The sequence below is a fragment of the Montipora capricornis genome, chromosome 6 (assembly GCF_036669925.1).
Source record: "Montipora capricornis isolate CH-2021 chromosome 6, ASM3666992v2, whole genome shotgun sequence".
Taxonomy (NCBI): Eukaryota; Metazoa; Cnidaria; class Anthozoa; order Scleractinia; family Acroporidae; genus Montipora; species Montipora capricornis.
In genome coordinates, this window is record NC_090888.1 from 29,923,808 (window position 1) to 29,929,740 (window position 5,933).

The 5,933-nt window shown below is 38.2% G+C and overlaps 1 pseudogene; it reads left to right on the forward strand.

The window, feature by feature from the left end:
* The first annotated feature begins 299 nt into the window (after nt 1-299).
* The window catches only part of LOC138050975 (uncharacterized), an 11,997-nt pseudogene continuing 6,363 nt past the window's right edge, over nt 300-5,933 (forward strand).

Genomic DNA, 5,933 nt, shown 5'->3' on the forward strand with positions numbered 1-5,933 from the left:
AAAACAAGCAATAGCCCTTTTTACAGTTCTCAGTGCCATATTGACTCCAGGTCTATGCACATTAATTTTGCTTCCTTGTAATAAGATGTTTTCCAAGACAAATTCTTTTTTTCAATTTCTTCTACATTTGGTCTGGACTCCCCCATCAAATATCGAATGGTACATCTTTAATCAGGCCTTGGGGAGGGAGCACTCCTGCATAATCAGGTCTTATTTTTGACCATTGAAGATTCTAGCTAATTCAATTTAAGTTCACATGTGCTTTTTATACATACATGTAGGTGTTGCTGTCTGGAGAGATGGCCCACAGAGTAATATGGGGGAGATTTGTTAACTTGAAGGGAGGTCAAGGGAACAACATTTCATGTGATGCTGCACAAGAGATCTGCAATAGAATGAGCAAGACAATTGTGAAGGGCATGGGGGCAAACAAAACCACTAAAGGTGTCCTCAGGGCCTCAAAGGCAGCTGCTGGAATAAAGACCATCATAGCTGGCTTTGACCAAGAGGCTAACATCCACAAGCAAACCAGCAAACACTCGACTGTGAGTGCAGATAGAGATGAGATGCAAATGATCAATGACTTGCGTGGGCTACGTCCATTCCACACTGTCCCCAACAGGCACCATGTTCATTTCCAAGACATGCCGATCTCTATCCTAGAGATACTAAATATAAACAGTTTCTGTTTGTGGCTCGCAAAGCACAAGAAACAGATAAGCATGGGCTTTCAAGCCTAATAATTATTGGTACATGTAGGATTACTAGCTTCTCACAATTTGTGTTACAATAATAAGAGCTCCTAAAAGCAAATACAAGTAAATCGCATAACAGTGTAGATATTACATGACTATATTTTGAATTGGTTGGAAACAAGAAAATTATAATGACTATGATTTTAATAGGGTGGAAACAAGATATATACCATGTCAGTGGAACAGGTCTGGAAAGAACTAAGATTTTGTTCTTTTGTTTTGTGGACATTAATTATTTCGGATCCGGTATATTACAGTCTACCCAGATAACAGTTCTCCTATTCATCGAAGAGTACCTTGAAAGTACTTCAGCATAGTTGAGGAAAATCACTTAAACAGGCTTTTTATATACTTAATACAGACCTTAAGAATGACGTTTATGACAGACGGCACTGAACGGCAAAAATTAATTCTGATTTTGGTCTTTTCTGTATAACTTGAGTAAAGCTTGTAGAATAATAGGCTGAAATCAGACTGCAAAAAGTTCAGTTTTGGCCGTTTGCCGTAAACGTCATTCTTAAGGGACCACGGACGGCTTTTTCGCGTGTTGCTAAGGAAGTGAAATGTTACTTCCGGTAACTAACGTTATCATATCATGAGCTGACAAGAAAACCCACTCACAAGCAAAAGTTACCGCACAAACTTTTGTTTCCATCGAAGGTTTTTCTTCGTCCCTCCTCCCGCTCGTTCTCAGATCAACTGCGCATGCGTAAACGAACTGACTTCCGGTTTGAGAAAAAAGCTAAATTTCCTGCGGTTTTAAATTGAATTATTACTTTTTTTTACATGGCACGTTTCACCCCCAAATACAGAATATAGCTAAGCATTGATTTTTTAAAATCATCTTTTTTGAAAAAGTTATGGGTATTTCATTATCGTTTATGTCTTTAAAAAGAACATTTTTCAAAATAAAAAGAAAACCATGCTTGGCTGGATGCAAAAACGAATACAAATTATCAAACCATCGATTAAATACCAAAATTGCATAGCACGGAGACAAATTTAGAGTTTTCTTTTATTGATCACGTGACCATGGGCGTGGTATGATGACGTCATATTTAGGGTCATTGGCTTACAAAAGTTGGAAACTGACCAAAAGAATGCCAAATTCTCTCAAATTAGTTAACCATTACATCCTTAGCAACGCACCCCAAAAAATACGTCAGTGGGCCCTTAAGGTCTCCATTGAGTTATTCAAGACTGTTTTCCATCGAATCCAAACAAGGTTACAGTTAACCCGGAGTGAAAACTGAGCATTATTCGCAAGGACGACTGAGAATCTGAAAGTTCTCAGTACTCTCGATGAAAGTATAACACTCACTCTAAGAAAGTCTACATGGAAACGTTGCATACTTTTAATTACCACTAAAAACTAGAAAGCTAAAATGAACGGATAGCGTTCCAGCTTGTTGGCGAAATCCGGCCATATCTCTGAGAAAAATGTGCTTGACAGAGAATGAACTCAGCGAGATTTGAAAGAATATATAATAAAAAATGGTTTACCATGCGATCGAGGAGGAGCTTAATTTCTTGTGAAATGAGTTGAACTACGGCCAGAAGTCGCCTCTCCCGGAACTTTTTTGGTGTTCTTCCACCATGTTTATGTAGAATTTCAATAGTTTGGATGTCCTGTGGCTCCTTAGTCATGTGACCTTTGCAGCCTCCACCAGGGGGTTAGCATTAGATAACATCGGGTGAAGTCAGATTGGACACATTATGATGTTTACACAAAGTAATTTACTATAAAGGCACGAGCGCCCTGACGACAGCGATTAGGGTTAAGCACTGAGTTTCGTGATTAGGGTTAAGCACTATAAATACCGGTAGCGATTAGGGTTTAGGATTAAGTGCTTATTTTACTCGTCAGGGCATATTTGTTAGCTTTTAGTTTAGGTTGTGGTAGGTCCACATAAATACTAATTAAACTACCTCCAATCCCAGCAGTTTCCTTTGTAGCGCAGTGGATAGGTAGTGGATATAAGTACACGTACCCGGGTTTGATTCTGGATTACGCCCTTTGTATTTCTTGTTTTTATTTGACACTTGGAAAACAATTATTACACGTTTTTGTGTCTGCTTCGTAAGGTGTCCAATCTGAAAACATTTCGGGGCGCTTTTCGGTTATTTTTTCCGGTCCCAAACAATTTCTCAGAATCTCAGAACATCCGAAATCATCCCGAATTGTCTCCCGATATTTTCGGGAATCTTTTTGTGTTTATGCCCCACTATTGCCCGGATGGGCACTGCTGGAATTGACTGGTGCATAAAGCACCATCATCATAATCATCATCATCATCATCATCACCTTTTATTTGAAAACACGGTAAATACATCAGGCAATTAATAATTTAATATAGCTGCAGCTATTAAAGAAAAGGAAACTAAATTAAACTTTAGCCTAGTCTTTTAGAACTGGTAGGACTGGTATCTATTGTACTTATTGTACTTATTTTAAAGTGTAACGTAACTTGACACAGGGTCAGTCTGAAACATCCCCTGAAGAAAGGCCGTGCTTTTTGAAATATTGGAAATTATAATTCCCTGACCGTAAAATCAGCCTTGCTCTTTTTTTTACCAAAAATGCGACGGTTCGACCCATCGTCGCATTAAGAAACAGCCAATCAGAAATCCTGTTATATGGCGCAGTCTAGCTAATCAGCAGCTGTCTTATAAGAAAATCGCATGTGCTCGCAGCAAGTTATAAATACAGTTGATCACAGTCAAGGTTTCGCTGTTTACAGATGAGTTTTAGCACTCTTTGCTGATCTATTATGATTACTTCTATTCGAGGAAGCATTCATCAAGGTCATGAAGCTTTCAGTGAGCATTCTAGAGGCCTACAGTGTGCATTTATGTCACTTGCAGCTTTGCTTTTCAATCGATGGAATTCGGTCGATTTATGGACACAACCAAATATCGATGACATCTTATGTCATGGAGATCGCATGTATTTACATGCACAAACCAATAAAATGGTACTTTGCGCTAGATAGACAAAAGCATGAAAGTGTCAGTAATCATTCTAAGAATCAGTTAAAAAGCGCTTATTATTACATGTTGCGTTAGACAGTTATTCGTTACACCTTCGGTTTTCGTTAACCAATATATTTCTTTTCCACTTTTAGCAATTACTACAAGCAAAATCCCAACAAAAGCCTTAGCCACACCAACAGTTACTTGTTAATGTTATACGCTAAGAACATACATGTAACCATGTCATTTTGCAAATAAAATAACTTATATTATTGTTGACATTCTCATTGTCGTATTTGCATTCAAAAACACCTTTAACGGCAGCACTCACTTCTCAATGAGAACTGCTAGTTCTTTAAACAGTTGATTGGCGTCAGCATTGTAACTCAGAATGAGTAAGGACGCGGACAGCACGATTTTGAAGTCTCTACATGGACTACCCACATGGACTACCCTAAAATAGACTCATCCCTTAAAATTCTATTTCGAATTGAAAAAACTGCTGTTCATATAATACTTGCCTTGCACAACCTTGTTTAATTAATTTGTTCCCAATATGATCAAGGTTTTTACCGGCCAAACATGACCCCTGTGCTTATCATGATGTCAATCTAAATGACCTTTAGAGTTCAGCTCTAGATAACGAGATTTTTCCCTAAGAGATAATTAGTTCCTCCTTATACATTATATTTAGCAAGGATTGTTCCTCGATAAGGGTGCCATTTGCTCATAATTGTAGACTTAAGGTTTGGCACCGATGAATTGAATTGCTTGCCAAAAGGCAATATAAGTAGGTGGAATGTGAGACAATTTGCTCATCGTATGTCCTTTCACAACTTAAAATTACCTACGTTCTCTTGAAAAAGTGTTCTTGAAGAATTAGTTGTCAAGTTAGTAGTCTCCTTCACAGCCGTTTTCTGGGATGTCATGCAACGCTCCCCCAAAGAAACTTCTTGGAGACGGAGAGTCTTTTTTTAGGCCTTCGCTTTTGATAATATGGAGTTTTAGCAACGTGGAAGGCGACAGCAACGAAAACGTCATTTTTGCAACTCTTTCGCGTTTATTACAATTGGTTTAACTTGGTAAATACTGACGAACTATCCAGAGACTAACGTAAGGAAAAAGAGAGACAATTTTACCGTCATGCGCTCAAGTTCTCGAGAAAACATAAAATGTGGTCATTTTACGTTGTTGTTTTGGACAGGACGGCAAAGAAATGTACTAAAATGAAAAGCATGTGCAGAGTGATTGCTTTCGCTCATTAAGCCCATTGTTTTGTGGCGTTCTCCTTGGCATTGTCTTCCTCGTTGCTAACGGACGGACCATTAGAAAAGTTATGGGGGGAGAGGGGAATTTTTGAGCCGCAGGAATTTTTTTTTGTTATGAAATTCCTTGTATGAATTTTTTTTAGGCCATAGCATGAACATTTTTTAGGATTAATTGGCGTGCAAGAATTTTTTTTCATCTAATTTTCCCTTGCGCGAATATTTTTTTTTTGTACTTTGCCCCCCCCCCCCCCATAACTTTTCTAATGGTCCATCCCTAAAACTCCCTAATCGCAGAGGGTGAAGGTAAGGTTAAGTGGGTAGATTGGAATGTCTCATTTTGAAATGCGTGCGAACTTCGAGGACTGAGTCGTTGTAAACTCTTTCGCCTTTACGGTTGTCCTGTCTATAAAGTTTTTCTTTCTCAGATATTTCAGCTCTGCATTTAATTCTAGGATGGAATTTGTTTGGCTGTGAGATAGAGAGATTAATCTCGTCTATACCAGTTATGCAATACTCTTGAGTGGTATACCGTGACTTGGTTTTTCTTATGTAGCCTAAAGGCTACATACACAAAGAAAAATCAAGTCACGAGTGGGATACTTCAGAGGTATACCACGAGAAAGCATTGCATAGCTAATGTGGTACAGACAAAGATATTTGCAACGACAAAGCTATTTGCAAAGGCACCTAGCAGGTATACGAATATCATTTTTTTTTTTGGGTCAGTGTTTTGTCCAGCACATCACGCGACATTCAATCACTAAAAATAACTTTCTCTGAAATAAACAATACCTACTGAATGAATTCGTTGAAAACACAAGAAAACCCACTTTGTACAAGATCTGCCAATTTCAGGTCAGGACACAAAAATATCGTTGAAAAATCTTTGAGCTCTGCTTCTTTGATTAAGAGATGTCTTTCAAGTTTAGTGCATGTA